General features: G+C 44.0%; 1 protein-coding gene across 3 annotated transcripts in view; it reads right to left on the bottom strand.

The window, feature by feature from the left end:
* The window catches only part of pald1a (phosphatase domain containing paladin 1a), a 161,013-nt gene that overhangs the window by 129,121 nt on the left and 7,767 nt on the right, over window positions 1–24,125 (bottom strand). The window contains exon 2 of one of the 3 annotated variants that reach the window (XM_045687472.1): window positions 16,294–17,109. The exons of 1 other annotated variant lie outside the window; for it this stretch is intronic. The gene's annotated coding sequence lies outside the window, so the exon portion shown is untranslated. Of the gene's footprint in view, window positions 1–16,293; window positions 17,269–24,125 lie in introns of those variants that run through there. One more of the 3 variants, XM_045687469.1, reaches the window with a different exon arrangement.

Below are 24,125 nucleotides of genomic sequence, written 5' to 3'. Positions count from 1 at the left end.
TCCACGCTGCTCAGAGACTCCACGCAGGTCTGAGACTCCACGCAGGTCTGAGACTCCACGCAGGTCTGAGACTCCACGCAGGTCTGAGACTCCACGCAGGTCTGAGACTCCACGCAGGTCTGAGACTCCACACTGGTCTGAGACTCCATACTGGTCTGAGACTCCATGCAGGTCTGAGACTCCATGCAGGTCTGAGACTCCATACTGGTCTGAGACTCCATGCAGGTCTGAGACTCCATACTGGTCTGAGACTCCATGCAGGTCTGAGACTCCATCCCCTCCTCTGCTGTGACTGTGCCGCTTGTTTTCCACCATGTTCCAAATTGTGAATCGCATTCCCAAAAAATCCCTTCCCTCTGGGTCCCCAGCTCCTTCCACCTACAGTCAGAGGGAACCACCACTTAGAGCTTACATAGTCCGACACTTGAATGTCCCCTTTACCTGGCTCTGGTATCAGCTAGTGTGCTTATTGCCCCAGTCTAACAGCGTTGGTTCTCTACTTCTTTCTGTCCTCTTTGTGTAGGGTAGAAGTGAGAGAACTGTCCTGCCTGTCTGTTCCCTTGGGGGCCAGTACATCTGACTGCCAGATGGCTGGTGGGGCCGGGCAGGGGTGCCATTACACTATGAAGGGAATAGGGTGCCACTGGGGACAGAGCCAGGACAGGAAACACAGAGCCAAGAGCAGACAGGAAACACAGCGCCAGGAGCAGACAGGAAACACAGCGCCAGGAGCAGACAGGAAACACAGCGCCAGGAGCAGACAGGAAGCACAGCGCCAGGAGCAGACAGGAAACACAGCGCCAGGAGCAGACAGGAAACACAGCGCCAGGAGCAGACAGGAAACACAGCGCCAGGAGCAGACAGGAAACACAGCGCCAGGAGCAGACAGGAAGCACAGCGCCAGGAGCAGACAGGAAACACAGCGCCAGGAGCAGACAGGAAACACAGCGCCAGGAGCAGACAGGAAACACAGCGCCAGGAGCAGACAGGAAACACAGCGCCAGGAGCAGACAGGAAACACAGCGCCAGGAGCAGACAGGAAACACAGCGCCAGGAGCAGACAGGAAGCACAGCGCCAGGAGCAGACAGGAAGCACAGCGCCAGGAGCAGACAGGAAGCACAGCGCCAGGAGCAGACAGGAAGCACAGCGCCAGGAGCAGACAGGAAGCACAGCGCCAGGAGTAGACAGGAAACACAGCGCCAGGAGCAGACAGGAAGCACAGCGCCAGGAGCAGACAGGAAGCAGACCTAATGGCACCCTAACCCCTAGTACACTAGTTTTCACTAGAGTCCTATAAGTCCTAAGAGTCCTATGAGTCCTATGAGTCCTATGGAGCATGCCATTACTTTAAACCTCAGAGAAACAAACAAACACACACACACACTTTGGCCATGGTTGCACATAGGATATCAAGCAAACTGTGTAACCACTGTGACTTTAAGGGAATCTGATCATCAGATCTCCTGTGTCCAACACAATCATGTTATTGTCCTGTACAGGCCAGGGTATAGGCCAAGGTAGAGGCCAGAGTATAGGGTATAGACCAGGGTATAGGCCTGGGTCTAGGGTATAGACCAGGGTATAGGCCAGGGTCTAGGGTATAAGCCAGGGTCTAGATCAGAGTATAGGCCAGGGTCTAGGGTATAGACCAGGGTATAGGCCAGGGTATAGACCAGTGTATAGACCAGGGTCTAGACCAGGGTCTAGGGTATAGACCAGGGTATAGACCAGGGTCTAGGGTATAGACCAGGGTATAGATCAGGGTATAGGGTATAGACCAGGGTATAGGGTATAGACCAGGGTCTAGGCCAGGGTCTAGGGTATAGACCAGGGTCTAGGGTATAGATCAGGGTATAGGGTATAGACCAGGGTATAGAACATTACATTAAAGGCAATAAAACACTGCAGTGATAAAGCAAGCATTCTTACATGATTCTCAATTTGATTAAGACCATGTGAATGGACGTGACCGCGTAAGCAACGGCATGGCGAAACGGTTTCATTAATGCCTTTGAGTCTCCTTTCATTGACATTTCCTGAGAAAGAGATTTAGACAGGAAGAGATATATATATATATAAATAAGAGAGAGAGAGGGAGAGAGAGAGAGAGAGAGAGAGAGAGAGAGAGATAGAGAGAGAGGCCTGCCATACCGTAGCCGTTTATGGCTTCCTAGCTAAATTATTTATTATGTTGATGCTGAATGATATTTTCTCCAGAAGTTAAGCGGATTTTGCCTACTTTTGAATCTTCTGAATCAGTTGCTAAGGCTCTTTCCCTTGTGGCCCCCAGCAGCCTTCCCACCTAAAGCTAAAGAAATGCTCATGTAGAATACAGACAGGGCACTAATTACAGTCATGGCAGACCGCATTCAGAAGTACTCCCATTTAAACATCAGTGCCAACCAACCAGCCAGCATGCCATGCCAACAGGTCAGAGACTCCATGCAGGTCAGAGACTCCATGCCAACATGGTCTGAAGGCCATGGAACACAGAGACTCCATGCAGCCAGCATGCCATGCCAACATGGTCTGAAGGCCATGGAACACTGAAACACTCTCAGACCATAGAAAAGGAGAACTGTGGAGGGCTTCCCTCCCTCAACACCAGCGCTCCCTCCCTCCCTTCCAATCTCCCTTCCTTCCACCCACCCGACAGCCAGCATTGGTCCCTTTCAAAGCAGGGGACCAGCCTATTTAAATTCCGCCAGTGTCCCAACTTTGCTGTAGAAGCTCCTTCATGCAGACAAAAGGGTTCTAAATGAGAGAGAGACAGACAAACAGACAGACAGAGAAAGAGAGAGTGAAAGAAAGAGACAGAGAGCAACAGAGAGAAAGAGAGAGCGACAAAGAGTGAAAGAAAGAGACAGAGAGAGAGAGAGAGATAGAGAGACAAAGTGAAAGAATGAGAGAGACAGAGAGAGAGAGAGAGATAGAGAGACAAAGTGAAAGAATGAGAGAGACAGAGAGAGAGACAGAGAGAGAGAGAGACAGAAAGACAGAAACAGAAAGACAGAAACAGAAAGACAGAAACAGAGACAGACAGACAGACAGACAGACAGACAGACAGACAGACAGACAGACAGACAGACAGACAGACAGACAGACAGAAAGACAGAAAGACAGAGAGAGACAGAGGGAGAGAGACAGAGAGAGAGACAGACAGAGAGAGACAGACAGAGACAGACAGACAGAGAGACAGACGGAGAGACAGACAGAGAGACAGACAGAGAGAGAAAGACAGAAACAGAAAGACAGAAACAGAAAGACAGACAGAGGGAGAGAGACAGACAGACAGACAGACAGACAGACAGACAGACAGACAGACAGACAGACAGACAGACAGACAGACAGACAGACAGACAGACAGACAGACAGACAGACAGACAGACAGACAGACAGACAAACAGAAAGACAGAGAGAGACAGAGAGAGACAGAGGGAGAGAGAGGGAGAGAGAGACAGACAGACAGAGAGAGAGAGACAGACAGAGAAAGACAGAAACAGAAAGACAGAGAGAGACAGAGAGACAGAGAGACAGGAATGAGCATGCAGCTGCTGCAGGATACATCTGTCAGGAGCCTGGTGTGGTGGCCTCAGCCGGTTAATAAGAGGAAGGATACAGAGAGGAGGCCTGCAGAGAGCTCCTTATTCACAGCACGGGAGATGTGAGGGAATCTCTCTCTCTCCGGAACATAAAGCTAGCTAGAGGATCAGAAGTTCATGGACATTGATGATTTCCATGGAGGACATTCACTTAGTCTGACAATGAGAGAGGAACAGACAGTAACAGTCTGACAGACAGGAATAGAAAAGCTAGGTGTGTCCTATGTTTTGGTAATAAAATACAAGGTCATGTGTTCTCTCATCTTACTATCTTGTCTATTTTATATATTGTATCTGTGTAAATATCCATGTATATCCGTGTTTAATTTGACTGCCATTTGGGATAAAGAAAAGTAAGTTGGTCCCCTGATGAGGTCAACTAACAGAGTAACAGGCCTTTCTGATGAGGTCAACTAACAGAGGAACAAGCCTTTCTGATGAGGTCAACTAACAGAGCAACAGGCCTTTCTGATGAGGTCAACTAACAGAGCAACAGGCCTTTCTGATGAGGTCAACTAACAGAGCAACAGGCCTTTCTGATGAGGTCAACTAACAGAGCAACAGGCCTTTCTGATGAGGTCAACTAACAGAGTAACAGGCCTTTCTGATGAGGTCAACTAACAGAGTAACAGGTCTTTCTGATGAGGTCAACTAACAGAGTAACAGGCCTTTCTGATGAGGTCAACTAACAGAGTAACAGGTCTTTCTGATGAGGTCCACTATCAGAGTAACAGGCCTTTCTGATGAGGTCAACTAACAGAATAACAGGCCTTTCTGATGAGGTCAACTAACAGAGTAACAGGTCTTTCTGATGAGGTCCACTATCAGAGTAACAGGCCTTTCTGATGAGGTCAACTAACAGAGTAACAGGCCTTTCTGATGAGGTCAACTAACAGAGTAACAGGCCTTTCTGATGAGGTCAACTAACAGAATGATGCTGGCGTTCTGCTTAGAAGGCCAGCATCCCGGAGTCGCCTCTTCACTGTTGACGTTGAGACCTGGTGTTTTGCGGGTACTATTTAATGAAGCTGCCAGTTGAGGACTTGTGAGGCGTCTGTTTCTCAAACTAGACACTCTAATGTACGTGTCCTCTTGCTCAGTTGTGCACCGGGGCCTCCCACTCCTCTTTCTATTCTAGTTAGAGCCAGTTTGCGCTGTTTGGTGAAGGGAGTAGCGTTGTATGAGATCTTCAGTTTCTTGGCAATTTCTCACATGGAATAGCCTTCATTTTTCCTCAGAACAAGAATAGACTGACGAGTTTCAGAAGAAAGTACTTTGTTTCTGGCCATTATGAGCCTGTAATCGAACCCACAAATACTGATGCTCCAGATACTCAACTAGTCTAAAGGCCAGTTTTATTGCTTCTTTAAACAGTTTCCAGCTGTACTAACATAATTGCAAAAGGGTTTTCTAATGATCAATTATCCTTTTAAAATGATAAACTTGGATTAGCTAACACAATGTGCCGTTGGAACACAGGAGTGATGGTTGCTGATAATGGGCCTCTGTACGCCTATGTAGATATTCCATTAAAATAAATTATACAATAGTCATTGTCCACACTGTATTTCTGATCAATTTGATGTTATTTTAATGGACGAAAAATGTGCTTTTCTTTCAAAAACAAGGACATTTCTAAGTGACCCCCAACTTTTGAACGGTAGTGTAGACTGTGAAGGGCTGCTTCACATGCTGCATCAGATTCTCTTTTATCACAGAGGTCAGGGTCACAGAGAAGTGGGACTCCACAGGACATTGGTCCAATATCACAGCCGGCGTTGCCACGGAAATTAGCTCAGCGCTTCCTCCAACACAAAAAATATATATTTTCGTTTCAACATTTCCTCTTCAACAGTTGAGTTCCCATGAAATCAGCATATTGTGCAATTGTTGAAGATTAAAATATCCAAAATGGACCCAATGTTTTTGGTTTTTTTGAAAAGTCAATGTCTTCTGACTGAGATGTTTATCAGAAAACAACTGTTGAAAGAGGAAGACATGAGGACAACAGTTTGTGCACAAGGACGATGTTTGTTGCTGCACCCATTATTTTGCAATAAGGTTTGTGAATGAAAGCCCTTAGCTTCCTACCCACGGGGTACAGGCCCTTCGCTTCCCACCCACGGGGTACAGGCCCTTCGCTTCCCACCCACGGGGTACAGGCCCTTCGCTTCCCACCCACGGGGTACAGGCCCTTAGCCTCCCACCCACGGGGTACAGGCCCTTAGCCTCCCACCCACGGGGTACAGGCCCTTAGCCTCCCACCCACGGGGTACAGGCCCTTAGCCTCCCACCCACGGGGTACAGGCCCTTAGCCTCCCACCCACGGGGTACAGGCCCTTAGCTTCCCACCCACGGGGTACAGGCCCTTAGCTTCCCACCCACGGGGTACAGGCCCTTAGCTTCCCACACACGGGGTACAGGCCCTTAGCTGCCCACCCACGGGGTACAGGCCCTTAGCTGCCCACCCACGGGGTACAGGCCCTTAGCTGCCCACCCACGGGGTACAGGCCCTTAGCTTCCCACCCACGGGGTACAGGCCCTTAGCTTCCCACCCACGGGGTACAGGCCCTTAGCTTCCCACCCACGGGGTACAGGCCCTTAGCTTCCCACCCACGGGGTACAGGCCCTTAGCTTCCCACCCACGGGGTACAGGCCCTTAGCTTCCCACCCACGGGGTACAGGCCCTTAGCCTCCCACCCACGGGGTACAGGCCCTTAGCCTCCCACCCACGGGGTACAGGCCCTTAGCCTCCCACCCACGGGGTACAGGCCCTTAGCTTCCCACCCACGGGGTACAGGCCCTTAGCTTCCCACCCACGGGGTACAGGCCCTTAGCTTCCCACCCACGGGGTACAGGCCATTAGCTTCCCCCCTACGGGGTACAGGCCCTTAGCTTCCCCCCTACGGGGTACAGGCCCTTAGCATCCCCCCTACGGGGTACAGGCCCTTAGCTGCCCTCCTACGGGGTACAGGCCCTTAGCTTCCCACCTACAGGGTACAGATGTCTCTGAAATATACAGTCAACTCACCACCATACAAGTTAAGAATGATCCGTGAATAGGCTTCCACCCACAGAAAGACTTCCCATCCTGTATACTACTGAGTGACACAGTACAGTAGATATACGGTATACTACTGAGTGACACAGTACAGTAGATATCCCATCCGGTATACTACTGAGTGACACAGTACAGTAGATATACGGTATACTACTGAGTGACACAGTACAGTTGATATACGGTATACTACTGAGTGACACAGTACAGTAGATATACGGTATACTACTGAGTGACACAGTACACTAGATATACGGTATACTACTGAGTGACACAGTACACTAGATATACGGTATACTACTGAGTGACACAGTACACTAGATATACGGTATACTACTGAGTGACACAGTACACTAGATATACGGTATACTACTGAGTGACACAGTACACTAGATATACGGTATACTGCTGAGTGACACAGTACACTAGATATACGGTATACTGCTGAGTGACACAGTACGGTAGATATACGGTATACTACTGAGTGACACAGTACAGTAGACATACGGTATACTACTGAGTGACACAGTACACTAGATATCCCATACGATATACTACTGAGTGACACAGTACAGTAGATATCTGGTATACTACCGAGTGATACAGTACAGTAGATATCCGGTATACTACTGAGTGACACAGTACAGTAGATATCCCATCCGGTATACTAATGAGTGACACAGTACAGTAGATATACGGTATACTACTGAGTGACACAGTACACTAGATATCTGGTATACTACTGAGTGACAGAGTACACTAGATATACGGTATACTACTGAGTGACAGAGTACAGTAGATATCTGGTATACTACTGAGTGACACAGTACAGTAGATATCTGGTATACTACTGAGTGACACAGTACAGTAGACATACGGTATACTACTGAGTGACACAGTACACTAGATATCCCATACGATATACTACTGAGTGACACAGTACAGTAGATATCTGGTATACTACTGAGTGACACAGTACAGTAGATATCTGGTATACTACTGAGTGACACAGTACAGTAGATATCTGGTATACTACTGAGTGACACAGTACAGTAGATATCTGGTATACTACTGAGTGACACAGTACAGTAGATATCTGGTATACTACTGAGTGACAGAGTACAGTAGATATCTGGTATACTACTGAGTGACACAGTACAGTAGATATCTGGTATACTACTGAGTGACACAGTACAGTAGATATCTGGTATACTACTGAGTGACACAGTACAGTAGATATCTGGTATACTACTGAGTGACACAGTACAGTAGATATCTGGTATACTACTGAGTGACACAGTACAGTAGATATCTGGTATACTACTGAGTGACACAGTACAGTAGATATCTGGTATACTACTGAGTGACACAGTACAGTAGATATCTGGTATACTACTGAGTGACACAGTACAGTAGATATCTGGTATACTACTGAGTGACACAGTACAGTAGATATATGGTATACTACTGAGTGACACAGTACAGTAGATATCTGGTATACTACTGAGTGACACAGTACAGTAGATATCTGGTATACTACTGAGTGACACAGTACACTAGATATACGGTATACTACTGAGTGACAGAGTACAGTAGATATCTGGTATACTACTGAGTGACAGTACAGTAGATATCTGGTATACTACTGAGTGACACAGTACAGTAGATATACAGTATACTACTGAGTGACACAGTACAGTAGATTTAAAACATGAAAATCCTACTGTCCAATAAATGATAGGAATGTAGTCAAAAGGCTTCCATGTCCATTCTGTTTCTAGGGAAAATTAATACTGTACACTTTACACTGCTGTCTTTCTGTTTTAATACTGTATACTTTACACTGTTGTCTTTCTGTTTAAATACTGTATACTTCACACTGTTGTCTTTAAAATATATTTATGTTTTATTGTCACGTACACTGGATAGGTGCAGTGTAATGTGTTGTTTTATAGGGTCAGCCATAGTAGTATGATAGGTGTTGTTTTATAGGGTCAGCCATAGTAGTATGATAGGTGTTGTTTTATAGGGTCAGCCATAGTAGTATGATAGGTGTTGTTTTACAGGGTCAGCCATAGTAGTATGATAGGTGCAGTGTAATGTGTTGTTTTATAGGGTCAGCCATAGTAGTATGATAGGTGTTGTTTTACAGGGTCAGCCATAGTAGTATGATAGGTGCAGTGTAATGTGTTGTTTTATAGGGTCAGCCATAGTAGTATGATAGGTGTTGTTTTACAGGGTCAGTAATAGTAGTATGATAGGTGCAGTGTAATGTGTTGTTTTACAGGGTCAGTCATAGTAGTATGATAGGTGTTGTTTTATAGGGTCAGCCATAGTAGTATGATAGGTGTTGTTTTACAGGGTCAGTAATAGTAGTATGATAGGTGCAGTGTAATGTGTTGTTTTACAGGGTCAGCCATAGTAGTATGATAGGTGTTGTTTTACAGGGTCAGCCATAGTAGTATGATAGGTGTTGTTTTACAGGGTCAGCCATAGTAGTATGATAGGTGTTGTTTTACAAGGTCAGCCATAGTAGTATGATAGGTGTTGTTTTACAGGGTCAGCCATAGTAGTATGTTAGGTGCAGTGAAATGTGTTGTTTTACAGGGTCAGCCATAGTAGTTTGATAGGTGTTGTTTTACAGGGTCAGCCATAGTAGTATGTTAGGTGCAGTGAAATGTGTTGTTTTACAGGGTCAGCCATAGTAGTATGTTAGGTGCAGTGAAATGTGTTGTTTTACAGGGTCAGCCATAGTAGTATGATAGGTGTTGTTTTACAGGGTCAGTCATAGTAGTATGATAGGTGTTGTTTTACAGGGTCAGCCATAGTAGTATGTTAGGTGCAGTGAAATGTGTTGTTTTACAGGGTCAGCCATAGTAGTATGATAGGTGCAGTGTAATGTGTTGTTTTATAGGGTCAGGCATAGTAGTATGATAGGTGTTGTTTTACAGGGTCAGTCATAGTAGTATGATAGGTGTTGTTTTACAGGGTCAGCCATAGTAGTATGATAGGTGTTGTTTTACAGGGTCAGCCATAGTAGTATGATTGGTGCAGTGAAATGTGTTGTTTTACAGGGTCAGCCATAGTAGTATGATTGGTGCAGTGAAATGTGTTGTTTTACAGGGTCAGTCATAGTAGTATGATAGGTGTTGTTTTATAGGGTCAGCCATAGTAGTATGACAGGTGCAGTGAAATGTGTTGTTTTACAGGGTCAGCCATAGTAGTATGATTGGTGCAGTGAAATGTGTTGTTTTACAGGGTCAGTAATAGTAGTATGATAGGTGCAGTGAAATGTGTTGTTTTACAGGGTCAGTAATAGTAGTATGATAGGTGTTGTTTTACAGGGTCAGCCATAGTAGTATGATAGGTGTTGTTTTACAGGGTCAGCCATAGTAGTATGATAGGTGTTGTTTTATAGGGTCAGTCATAGTAGTATGATAGGTGCAGTGTAATGTGTTGTTTTACAGGGTCAGCCATAGTAGTATGATAGGTGTTGTTTTACAGGGTCAGTCATAGTAGTATGATAGGTGCAGTGTAATGTGTTGTTTTATAGGGTCAGTCATAGTAGTATGATAGGTGTTGTTTTACAGGGTCAGCCATAGTAGTATGATAGGTGTTGTTTTACAGGGTCAGCCATAGTGGTATGATAGGTGCAGTGAAATGTGTTGTTTTACAGGGTCAGCCATAGTAGTATGATAGGTGCAGTGTAATGTGTTGTTTTATAGGGTCAGCCATAGTAGTATGATAGGTGTTGTTTTACAGGGTCAGCCATAGTAGTATGATAGGTGTTGTTTTACAGGGTCAGCCATAGTAGTATGATAGGTGCAGTGTAATGTGTTGTTTTACAGGGTCAGTCATAGTAGTATGATAGGTGTTGTTTTACAGGGTCAGCCATAGTAGTATGATAGGTGTTGTTTTACAGGGTCAGCCATAGTAGTATGATAGGTGCAGTGTAATGTGTTGTTTTATAGGGTCAGTCATAGTAGTATGATAGGTGTTGTTTTATAGGGTCAGTCATAGTAGTATGATAGGTGTTGTTTTACAGGGTCAGTCATAGTAGTATGATAGGTGTTGTTTTACAGGGTCAGCCATAGTAGTATGATAGGTGCAGTGTAATGTGTTGTTTTATAGGGTCAGCCATAGTAGTATGATAGGTGTTGTTTTATAGGGTCAGTCATAGTAGTATGATAGGTGTTGTTTTATAGGGTCAGCCATAGTAGTATGATAGGTGTTGTTTTATAGGGTCAGCCATAGTAGTATGATAGGTGTTGTTTTATAGGGTCAGCCATAGTAGTATGATAGGTGTTGTTTTATAGGGTCAGCCATAGTAGTATGATAGGTGTTGTTTTATAGGGTCAGCCATAGTAGTATGATAGGTGCAGTGAAATGTGTTGTTTTACAGGGTCAGTCATAGTAGTATGATAGGTGCAGTGAAATGTGTTGTTTTACAGGGTCAGTCATAGTAGTATGATAGGTGCAGTGAAATGTGTTGTTTTACAGGGTCAGTCATAGTAGTATGATAGGTGCTGTTTTATAGGGTCAGTCATAGTAGTATGATAGGTGTTGTTTTATAGGGTCAGCCATAGTAGTATGATAGGTGCAGTGTAATGTGTTGTTTTACAGGGTCAGCCATAGTAGTATGATAGGTGTTGTTTTACAGGGTCAGTCATAGTAGTATGATAGGTGCAGTGTAATGTGTTGTTTTATAGGGTCAGTCATAGTAGTATGATAGGTGTTGTTTTACAGGGTCAGCCATAGTAGTATGATAGGTGTTGTTTTACAGGGTCAGCCATAGTGGTATGATAGGTGCAGTGAAATGTGTTGTTTTACAGGGTCAGCCATAGTAGTATGATAGGTGCAGTGTAATGTGTTGTTTTATAGGGTCAGCCATAGTAGTATGATAGGTGTTGTTTTACAGGGTCAGCCATAGTAGTATGATAGGTGTTGTTTTACAGGGTCAGCCATAGTAGTATGATAGGTGCAGTGTAATGTGTTGTTTTACAGGGTCAGTCATAGTAGTATGATAGGTGTTGTTTTACAGGGTCAGCCATAGTAGTATGATAGGTGTTGTTTTACAGGGTCAGCCATAGTAGTATGATAGGTGCAGTGTAATGTGTTGTTTTATAGGGTCAGTCATAGTAGTATGATAGGTGTTGTTTTATAGGGTCAGTCATAGTAGTATGATAGGTGTTGTTTTACAGGGTCAGTCATAGTAGTATGATAGGTGTTGTTTTACAGGGTCAGCCATAGTAGTATGATAGGTGCAGTGTAATGTGTTGTTTTATAGGGTCAGCCATAGTAGTATGATAGGTGTTGTTTTATAGGGTCAGTCATAGTAGTATGATAGGTGTTGTTTTATAGGGTCAGCCATAGTAGTATGATAGGTGTTGTTTTATAGGGTCAGCCATAGTAGTATGATAGGTGTTGTTTTATAGGGTCAGCCATAGTAGTATGATAGGTGTTGTTTTATAGGGTCAGCCATAGTAGTATGATAGGTGTTGTTTTATAGGGTCAGCCATAGTAGTATGATAGGTGCAGTGAAATGTGTTGTTTTACAGGGTCAGTCATAGTAGTATGATAGGTGCAGTGAAATGTGTTGTTTTACAGGGTCAGTCATAGTAGTATGATAGGTGCAGTGAAATGTGTTGTTTTACAGGGTCAGTCATAGTAGTATGATAGGTGCTGTTTTATAGGGTCAGTCATAGTAGTATGATAGGTGTTGTTTTATAGGGTCAGCCATAGTAGTATGATAGGTGCAGTGAAATGTGTTGTTTTACAGGGTCAGTCATAGTAGTATGATAGGTGCAGTGAAATGTGTTGTTTTACAGGGTCAGTCATAGTAGTATGATAGGTGCAGTGAAATGTGTTGTTTTACAGGGTCAGTCATAGTAGTATGATAGGTGCTGTTTTATAGGGTCAGCCATAGTAGTATGATAGGTGTTGTTTTACAGGGTCAGCCATAGTAGTATGATAGGTGTTGTTTTACAGGGTCAGTAATAGTAGTATGATAGGTGCAGTGTAATGTGTTGTTTTATAGGGTCAGTCATAGTAGTATGATAGGTGTTGTTTTATAGGGTCAGCCATAGTAGTATGATTGGTGTTGTTTTATAGGGTCAGCCATAGTAGTATGATAGGTGTTGTTTTACAGGGTCAGTAATAGTAGTATGATAGGTGCAGTGTAATGTGTTGTTTTATAGGGTCAGTCATAGTAGTATGATAGGTGTTGTTTTATAGGGTCAGCCATAGTAGTATGATAGGTGTTGTTTTACAGGGTCAGCCATAGTAGTATGATAGGTGTTGTTTTATAGGGTCAGCCATAGTAGTATGTTAGGTGCAGTGTAATGTGTTGTTTTATAGGGTCAGTCATAGTAGTATGATAGGTGTTGTTTTACAGGGTCAGCCATAGTAGTATGATAGGTGTTGTTTTACAGGGTCAGTAATAGTAGTATGATAGGTGCGGTGTTGTTTTACAGGGTCAGCCATAGTAGTATGATAGGTGTTGTTTTACAGGGTCAGCCATAGTAGTATGATAGGTGTTGGGGCAGTAGTAGATAGGTGTTGTTTTACAGGGTCAGTAATAGTAGTATGATAGGTGCAGTGAAATGTGTTGTTTTATAGGGTCAGTCATAGTAGTATGATAGGTGTTGTTTTACAGGGTCAGTAATAGTAGTATGATAGGTGGTAAATGTTTTTACAGGGTCAGTCATAGTAGTATGATAGGTGCAGTGTGTTGTTTTACAGGGTCAGTAATAGTAGTATGATAGGTGCAGTGTAATGTGTTGTTTTACAGGGTCAGTCATAGTAGTATGATAGGTGTTGTTTTATAGGGTCAGCCATAGTAGTATGATAGGTGCAGTGTAATGTGTTGTTTTATAGGGTCAGCCATAGTAGTATGATAGGTGTTGTTTTATAGGGTCAGCCATAGTAGTATGATAGGTGTTGTTTTATAGGGTCAGCCATAGTAGTATGATAGGTGTTGTTTTACAGGGTCAGCCATAGTAGTATGATAGGTGTTGTTTTACAGGGTCAGCCATAGTAGTATGATAGGTGCAGTGTAATGTGTTGTTTTATAGGGTCAGCCATAGTACAGCACCCTTGGAGCCAATCAGAAAGCTGTAACCTATAGACTGGCTACCTGCCACCCTAATAACAGGCCTCCAGAAACATAAACCCCTAGTGGTTTAATCACATTTAAAAAGACAGAATGCCATGTTTTGACCACACTGCCCTCTCCCAGAAACATAAACCCCTAGTGGTTTAATCACATTTAAAAAGACAGAATGCCATGTTTTGACCACACTGCCCTCTTCCAGGAACACGTGGTCCTCTGTAACTCAGTTGATAGAGCATTGTTCTTTTGCAACGCCAGGATAATTGGTTCGATTCCCGGGACCACCCCTTACGTTAAAACATGTATGCATGACTAAGTCTCTGTGGATAAAAGTCTCTGCTAAATGTTAGAATATTACTATTATTAAAATCCTACCTGTTAACTTTTGCTACCCAGTAATAAATGTTGAATGTGACTAACGGCACGCGTTAGTCACATTCCGTTCCCTCACGAGGGCCCGTCCCAAATGGCTCCCTATTCACTACATAGTGCACTGCTTATGTAGCCCTGGTCAAAAGTAGTGCACTATATAGGGAATAGGGTACCACAGGGCTCTGGTCTAAAGTAGTGCACAATATAAGGAATAGGGTACTACAGGGCTCTGGTCTAAAGTAGTGCACTATATAGGGAATAGGGTCCAAATGATGACACAGACCCGACGCTCGTCAGTTAAAGCAGAGAGCGTTTTAAAAAAGGAATGGTAAATCTATTTTTGAACCAGTACTGTGTAATTTACTTTATTTCAAGATGGTAATTTCATATCCCCCTATGATTTCAAGGCTGAAGTAATGTGGCCTGGATGTTTTCTGAAACCCCAGAGAATGTTGCTGCCAACACTGTGCTGTCAGCACCGTGAGGACGTCGGACAACATTTCATGTCAGAACGAGGAGCTAAAAACCAAACTAAACCAGATTTGCAGAATCGCCTCTCAAATGCTTTCCATTCAACCCAAAACCACCTTGTTTCTCCCCTCAGCGGCTATTAAGAAGGTCAAGTCAGTTTACAACGTCCTCCACATGTAAACACCAGACCGGCAGAACGGCCTCACTACACTCACAATGCCTTGCTATACATCTGTTCACATCATTGACTTTCACATCATTTCTTGTCGTGATGTGTGTCTTGACCTATATTTTGATTTCATTTATTTGTATTTTTAATCCCATCCCCCGTCCCCGCAGGAGGCCTTTTGGTAGGCAGTCACTGTAAATAAGAATTTGTTCTTAACTGACTTGCCTAGTTAAATAAAAAGGTGAAATAAAAAGTTCAATAAAGGTGCAATAAATACAACATTTGAGAGACACCTTGATAGGAGTTATTGTCAACTTGGTATGCTCTCCCAGCATGCTCTGCATTCTCAGGAGTAAGGAGGACTACCTAAAGATAGCACAGTGGTGATGTAATGATCCCAGATCAGCAGGAAATAGGGAGGACAGAGACGATCTATCCATCAGTAACCACCACTTGTCATTGTGTCATTGTGTTCCAAGACCCCAGCAGTATGGAGGCCAGTGCTGGGTTCAGGTGACTGGCTGGTCACTGCACTAATGTTGTGTACAACAGGTCGTCCTTCATTCTAAAACACAGGTGGGCGGCTTTCAATACTTTAAGTGTGTAGGTTCACTATGCATACATTTACAAATAACCATGGCATAGTAATCATGCATATGGCGTTGTGGGGTACGCCGACATGACATTCTGCCGTCTGGAAGGACAAGCATCAGACAAGACACCCTTCCACATAGTATAGCACGGAATCTCCCTACATGTCATTCACATGTTGTTGACAGGGACAGACACGGAGCGTTTCTGCAACATGCTGAGAAAGACCTGTCAGAATGATCCCTCTGAAGGTGCATCGTTTCTCCCTGAAGTAGTACTGTACTGCTAACCCAAGAGAAACAGAGAATAAAAGCCTTGCAGTACCTGTGTCCCTGAAGTAGTACTGTACTGCTAACCCAAGAGAAACAGAGAATAAAAGCCTTGCAGTACCTGTGTCCCTGAAGTAGTACTGTACTGCTAACCCAAGAGAAACAGAGAATAAAAGCCTTGCAGTACCTGTGGCCCTGAAGTAGTACTGTACTGCTAACCCAAGAGAAACAGAGAATAAAAGCCTTGCAGTACCTGTGTCCCTGAAGTAGTACTGTACTGCTAACCCAAGAGAAACAGAGAATAAAAGCCTTGCAGTACCTGTGTCCCTGAAGTAGTACTGTACTGGTAACCCAAGAGAAACAGAGAATAAAAGCCTTGCAGTACCTGTGTCCCTGAAGTAGTACTGTACTGGTAACCCAAGAGAAACAGAGAATAAAAGCCTTGCAGTACCTGTGTCCCTGAAGTAGTACTGTACTGCTAACCCAAGAGAAACAGAGAATAAAAGCCTTGCAGTACCTGTGGCCCTGAAGTAGTACTGTACTGCTAACCCAAGAGAAACAGAGAATAAAAGCCTTGCAGTACCTGTGTCCCTGAAGTAGTACTGTACTGCTAACCCAAGAGAAACAGAGAATAAAAGCCTTGCAGTACCTGTGTCCTGCTGCTTGCTGCACACCATCCAGGGGGTGGAAGTCTTGAAGATTGAGAATAAAACAGGACAACAGTCTTTGTCTCCGTCAGACTGACATTCTTCCAGTCCCCTCTGCTCTGCTCTCTGTGTCTGTTCAGGCTGGCTTCAGTCCCCTCTGCTCTGCTCTCTGTGTCTGTTCAGGCTGGCTTCAGTCCCCTCTGCTCTGCTCTCTGTGTCTGTTCAGGCTGGCTTCAGTCCCCTCTGCTCTGCTCTCTGTGGTTGTCGAGGCTGGCTTCAGTCCACTCTGCTCTGCTCTCTGTGTCTGTTCAGGCTGGCTTCAGTCCCCTCTGCTCTGCTCTCTGTGGTTGTCGAGGCTGGCTTCAGTCCCCTCTGCTCTGCTCTCTGTGTCTGTTCAGGCTGGTTCCAGTCCGGTGGTTGACTGTGTCTGTTCAGGCTGGTTCCAGTCCGGTGGTTGACTGTGTCTGTTCAGGCTGGGTTCCAGTCCGGTGGTTGACTGTGTCTGTTCAGGCTGGTTCCAGTCCGGTGGTTGACTGTGTCTGTTCAGGCTGGTTCCAGTCCGGTGGTTGACTGTGTCTGTTCAGGCTGGTTTCCAGTCCGGTGGTTGACTGTGTCTGTTCAGGCTGGTTTCCAGTCCGGTGGTTGACTGTGTCTGTTCAGGCTGGTTCCAGTCCGGTGGTTGACTGTGTCTGTTCAGGCTGGTTCCAGTCCGGTGGTTGACTGTGTCTGTTCAGGCTGGTTCCAGTCCGGTGGTTGACTGTGTCTGTTCAGGCTGGTTTCCAGTCCTACGTGAAGCGGTCGCTCATCATTAACACCTCCTTATAAAGAACGGACGAGTCAATGACAGAGCTCTTCAGTCAGTCAGGATGCAGTGGAGAGGAGTGGCAGGCAGACAGACAGCTAACTCACCACAGAGAGAGAGACACAGGAGTAGCAACGACTAAAGAACGACACAGCTCAGGAACAGACAGATTGTGACAGGGTGTGTTCGTGTGCACATGCATTTGAAGAGGATGTGGGGGAGGACTCAGTGCTTACTACTCATCAGCCAGTTCATCATCATATCACCAGCTTGGGCTCCTGGAAACAGCATGCCTTCTACACAACGACAGACAGCACAGAGAGACAGCATGCCTTCTACACAACGACAGACAGCACAGAGAGACAGCATGCCTTCTACACAACGACAGACAGCACAGAGAGACAGCATGCCTTCTACACAATGACAGACAGCACAGAGAGACAGCATGCCTTCTACACAACGACAGACAGCACAGAGAGACAGCATGCCTTCTACACAATGACAGACAGCACAGAGAGACAGCATGCCTTCTACACAACGACAGACAGCACAGAGAGACAGCATGCCTTCTACACAACGACAGACAGCACAGAGAGACAGCATGCCTTCTACACAACGACAGACAGACAGCACAGAGAGACAGCATGCCTTCTACACAACGACAGACAGACAGCACAGAGAGACAGTATGCTTTCTACACAACGACAGACAGACAGCACAGAGAGACAGTATGCCTTCTACACAACGACAGACAGACAGCACAGAGAGACAGCATGCCTTCTACACAACGACAGACAGACAGCACAGAGAGACAGCATGCCTTCTACACAACGACAGACAGACAGACAGCACAGAGAGACAGCATGCCTTCTACACAACGACAGACAGACAGACAGACAGCACAGAGAGACAGCATGCCTTCTACACAATGACAGACAGACGGCACAGAGAGACAGCACAGAGAGACAGACAGCAAAGACAGACAGACAGCAAAGACAGACAGACAGCAAAGACAGACAGACAGCAAAGACAGACAGACAGCAAAGACAGACAGCACAGCACAGACAGACAGCAAAGACAGACAGCACAGAGCCTCCATGCAGTCTCAAACACATGAACTGAACTCAAATGACGTCTGTGGTAAAATTAAAAAAAATATAATAAATAAATCCGTCAAATGGTAAAAAGAGACCAAGCACACTGCAATCTATGTTCCCATCATGGCTTATCAGTCCCAACGTTTCCAAACGTCACCCTCACCGTTACTGTATACTGCAGAACTACACAGACACACAGCACCCTAGGGAGATGGGTAATCACAGCACCCAGCTGAGAGGTAACCAGCACGTTGTTGTTATCGCGTAATGTACTGCCACGTACTAATTACTTCATTCATTAGCAATTAACGTATGATGTCATTTCATCTCAGAGGGTAAATAGACTTCCAGCTGAGATAATAGGAACAGCAGGCTTAGAACATCTGCTGCAGGTTGAGCTGTATACACAGGGCTGTGTGTCTGTGTTCTGACTGGAGGATGTAGTGGTAGTAGTAACACATCTGCTGCAGGTTGAGCTGTATACACAGGGCTGTGTGTCTGTGTTTTGACTGGAGGATGTAGTGGTAGTAGTAACACATCTGCTGCAGGTTGAGCTGTATACACAGGGCTGTGTATACACACACACACACACACACACACACACACACACACACACACACACACACACACACACACACACACACACACACACACACACACACACACACACACACACACACACACACACACACACACACGAGGTGAAGGAGCAGGAAGTGTAGCTCAATCAAGAAAGGATCTGTGATGACGTCAAATCTAATTTCGAAATGCTTACTGACAAGCCCTTTCCCAACAAATCAGAGTTAAAAAGCAAGAGAAATATGTAAAAAATAAGTAACACAATAAAATAACAATAATGAGGCTATATACAAGGAGGACCAGTACCCCTGTAGTATTATAATAATGAGGCTATATACAAGGAGTACCAGTGCCTCTGTAGTATTATAATAATGAGGTTATATACAAGGAGTACAAGTACCCCTGTAGTATTATAATAATGAGGTTATATACAAGGAGGACCAGTACTCCTGTAGTATTATAATAATGAGGCTATATACAAGGAGTACCAGTACCCCTGTAGTATTATAATAATGAGGCTATATACAAGGAGGACCAGTACCCCTGTAGTATTATAATAATGAAGCTATATACAAGGAGGACCAGTACCCCTGTAGTATTATAATAATGAGGCTATATACAAGGAGGACCAGTACCGAGTCAATGTGCAGAGGTACGAGGTAGTTGAAGTACAGCTGGGCGATATGGCCAAAATATCATATGGTAATTTTCACATTTTGGACGGTATGAGGGTATTTTATGTTGTTGATTAATAGAAGTTGTACATTTGCTTTATGAGTACTGCGTGACCCTAGGGTGGCAACACATATATTATACATTATTTCAATGGGTCTTTCTCCATTCTGATTGGTTTATACTGTTCAATTCAACTTCAACCTAAAATTATTTCCTGCATTTCCATTCATTTCTGCATTTCCTGCACTCATTTGAATAGTAACACTGTCATTAACCACCCTGCCCTAGTGTGTAGTAACACTGTCATTAACCACCCTGCCCTAGTGTGTAGTAACACTGTCATTAACCACCCTGCCCTAGTGTGTAGTAACACTGTCATTAACCACCCTGCCCTAGTGTGTAGTAACACTGTCATTAACTACCCTGCCCTAGTGTGTAGTAACACTGTCATTAACTACCCTGCCCTAGTGTGTAGTAACACTGTCATTAACCACCCTGCCCTAGTGTGTAGTAACACTGTCATTAACCACCCTGCCCTAGTGTGTAGTAACACTGTCATTAACTACCCTGCCCTAGTGTGTAGTAACACTGTCATTACATTAACCACCCTGCCCTAGTGTGTAGTAACACTGTCATTAACCACCCTGCCCTAGTGTGTAGTAACACTGTCATTAACTACCCTGCCCTAGTGTGTAGTAACACTGTCATTAACTACCCTGCCCTAGTGTGTAGTAACACTGTCATTAACTACCCTGCCCTAGTGTGTAGTAACACTGTCATTAACCACCCTGCCCTAGTGTGTAGTAACACTGTCATTAACCACCCTGCCCTAGTGTGTAGTAACACTGTCATTAACCACCCTGCCCTAGTGTGTAGTAACACTGTCATTAACCACCCTGCCCTAGTGTGTAGTAACACTGTCATTAACCACCCTGCCCTAGTGTGTAGTAACACTGTCATTAACTACCCTGCCCTAGTGTGTAGTAACACTGTCATTACATTAACCACCATGCCCTAGTGTGTAGTAACACTGTCATTAACCACCCTGCCCTAGTGTGTAGTAACACTGTCATTAACCACCCTGCCCTAGTGTGTAGTAACACTGTCATTAACCACCCTGCCCTAGTGTGTAGTAATACTGTCATTAACTACCCTGCCCTAGTGTGTAGTAACACTGTCATTACATTAACCACCCTGCCCTAGTGTGTAGTAACACTGTCATTAACCACCCTGCCCTAGTGTGTAGTAACACTGTCATTAACTACCCTGCCCTAGTGTGTAGTAACACTGTCATTACATTAACCACCCTGCCCTAGTGTGTAGTAACACTGTCATTAACCACCCTGCCCTAGTGTGTAGTAACACTGTCATTAACTACCCTGCCCTAGTGTGTAGTAACACTGTCATTAACCACCCTGCCCTAGTGTGTAGTAACACTGTCATTAACCACCCTGCCCTAGTGTGTAGTAACACTGTCATTACATCAATCACCCTGCCCTAGTGTGTAGTAACACTGTCATTAACTACCCTGCCCTAGTGTGTAGTAACACTGTCATTAACCACCCTGCCCTAGTGTGTAGTAATACTGTCATTAACTACCCTGCCCTAGTGTGTAGTAACACTGTCATTAACTACCCTGCCCTAATGTGTAGTAACACTGTCATTAACCACCCTGCCCTAGTGTGTAGTAATACTGTCATTAACCACCCTGCCCTAGTGTGTAGTAACACTGTCATTAACTACCCTGTCCTAGTGTGTAGTAACACTGTCATTAACCACCCTGCCCTAGTGTGTAGTAACACTGTCATTAACCACCCTGCCCTAGTGTGTAGTAACACTGTCATTAACTACCCTGCCCTAGTGTGTAGTAACACTGTCATTAACCACCTTTATTAGCATATTGTTACACAGTACTTCAGTAATTACAATGACTGTTGTCATTAAGCTCTGCAGCTCTCATGGAAAGTGGACTCGGTACACTGAGGCCAGCATGTCAAACCAAGACTGCCCTGCCTCCAATATTCATCTCTCTACAGAAGAGAAAAAGAGCAGAGCAGAAGTGAGATGTGAGAGGACCGTTACAGCACATCTTCCATGACGGGACAGAGCAACATTCTCTCCACTAAGCTGTTTTACCAGTCAAAACCAGAAGGATCAGGGTAATGTCCCCTATCTAAGTTCCCGACATCCTGCCCTGGCCAATATCCTTCTAACCCATATCCCCATGTCCAACATCCTTCTATAATTTAACACAATGAATCCCTCCCTCCAGCTCTCCTTCCTTTTCCGCACAGGGACTCTCAGTTCATTCTCCCCAGTGGCACAGCGCTGACACCTGTGTTTATAGTGTACTCTGTCTACAACCTAGATAGAACTATGCAAAGATCCCTTCTCCAGACAATAATGTAAATAAAAGAGTTCCAGACAGGGAGAACAAGGTTCTGCTTCACAGCCTCAAAGTATCACAGTATTTGATTTATTAGGAGAGAATAGAGCAGAGCTGCTCTGGAATAGATGGAGGACAATATGCTGAGAATAGAAACAGGAATAAAAAATTAAAAAGAGAGAATAGAGAGTGTGGGCGAGTCAGAGAACAAACTAGCAGGATGTCTCTAGTGTAACGTCCCCTGAGACAAAGAGGTTGGAAATATATGTTGTAAGTATGTCAGATAATGTAGGCTAGAACATTTAAAAACACTCAGAGCTGATGTTACGCCACCTAGTGGCAGAAACCACCATTGCACTACCTTGGCTTGGACATAAAAACATTATTCCAGAATGGCTAAGGAATTGATGATGGTAAGTAAATAAATTAGGGCTGACCCCATTTAGTCGACTGGTCAATTGTTTGGGCGAAGAAGATTTCTTTAGTCGAGCAGTCGCATTTAAAAAAAAAAAAAAGGTTTATTTTACCTTGATTTAACTAGGCAAGTCAGTTAAGAACAAATTCTTATTTTCAATGACGGCCTAGGAACAGTGGGTTAACTGCCTTGGTCAGGGGAAGAACAACTGATTTTTACCTTGTCAGCTTGGGGATTCGATCGTACAACCTTTCGGTTACTAGTCCAATGCTCTTACTATTAGGCTACCTGCCGCCACTTCCACGGGACAGTTGAGCTAACGTAGGCTAATGCAATTAGCATGAGGTTGTAAGTACCAAGAAAATTTCCCAGGACATAATCTTTCTGCCAATATCAGATATGTCTAAATTCTTGTTAATCTAACTGCACTGTCCAATTTATAGTAGCAATTACAGTGAAATAATACCATGCTATTGTTTGAGGAGAGTGCACAATGTTGAACATGAAAAGTTATTAATAAACAAATGAGGCACATTTGGGCAGTCTTAATACAAAATTTAGAACAGAAACGCAATGGTTCATTGGATCAGTCTAAAACTTTGCACATACACTGCTGCTATCTAGTGGCCAAAATCTAAATTGCACCTGGGCTGGAATAATACATTAAAGGCCTTTCTCTTGCATTGAAAAGATGGGACAAAAAAATACAAAAGAACGGTTGTTTTTTTCTTTGTATCATCTTTTACCAGATCTATTGTGTTATATTCTGCAGCAGAGGGAGCAGAGATGAGGAAACTGCCCTTGCCTTAGCCTAATTGTCTAAGAAAATTGAGGAGAGTGGAAACCAAGTTAATTAGGTCTACAATCAATTGCCTAACTGTATAAATCATCCATATATATCTACATAAATAAGAGCGTCTGCTAAATGACTAAAATGTAAATGTAATACAGATATTGCTTCTGATGCCTGTTTGAGTGTTTGTTTAATAGCCTACTGATTCCGTGAGCATCAAGCCTCGCAACGGCAAAATGTCAGATAAAGCAATTTCACAGATTCGGCTGTTTTTAAATGCTGTAATAAAGGCTTTACAGCAACAAAGTATGTTAGAACAGACTAGTATTACTTAGAATGTATTTAGTGTTGTTTACACTGTTCCAAACAGGCAGACAAATAATATTGTAATTGAACAGCACCTATTTTTTTTATTATTATTTAACTAGGCAAGTCACTTAAGAACAATTTCTTATTTACAATGACAGCCTACCAGGGAACAGTGGGTTAACTGCCTTGTTCAGGGGCAGAACGACAGATTTTTACCTTATCAGTTCGGGGGATTCGATCTTGCAACCTTTTGGTTACTAGTCCAATGCTCTAGCCACTAGGCTACCTGCCACCCCATCTCCTTCTTATTGTTACTATTACTATTATGGTGATTATAATAATAAGTAATGTCATTATTAGCCTTTGTATAGCAGCCTTGTATAACCAACATGGAGCTGTAGGCCTAAGAGTGTGTCCTGTTTAGTCTGAATACTGTAACTTACATAGGCATATATTTTAATATATAGGCTACTGTATCAATCATTCATTTGTTCATGCCATCATACAGCACACAAGACATTTATGCTTTGAAATGCAATCAAGCATTTTTGGGGGGGGAAGCTTTGAAAAATTAGCCTAAACAATTAATTAAACCACAATTCACGAACACATGCAACTGTTTTCAGTCTGCTGTAATAAAGGCTTTATATTCATCCTTTGTTTTCCGTTAGAACAGACTCTCTGGTACACTTCTTTATAGAGGTCGACCGATTATGATTTTTCAACGCCGATACCAATTATTGGAGGGCCAAAAAAAAGCCGATACCGATTAAATCAG

The sequence above is a fragment of the Salmo salar genome, chromosome ssa01 (assembly GCF_905237065.1).
Source record: "Salmo salar chromosome ssa01, Ssal_v3.1, whole genome shotgun sequence".
In the NCBI taxonomy this organism is placed as follows: Eukaryota; Metazoa; Chordata; class Actinopteri; order Salmoniformes; family Salmonidae; genus Salmo; species Salmo salar.
This window is presented reverse-complemented; position numbering and strand designations above follow the sequence as displayed.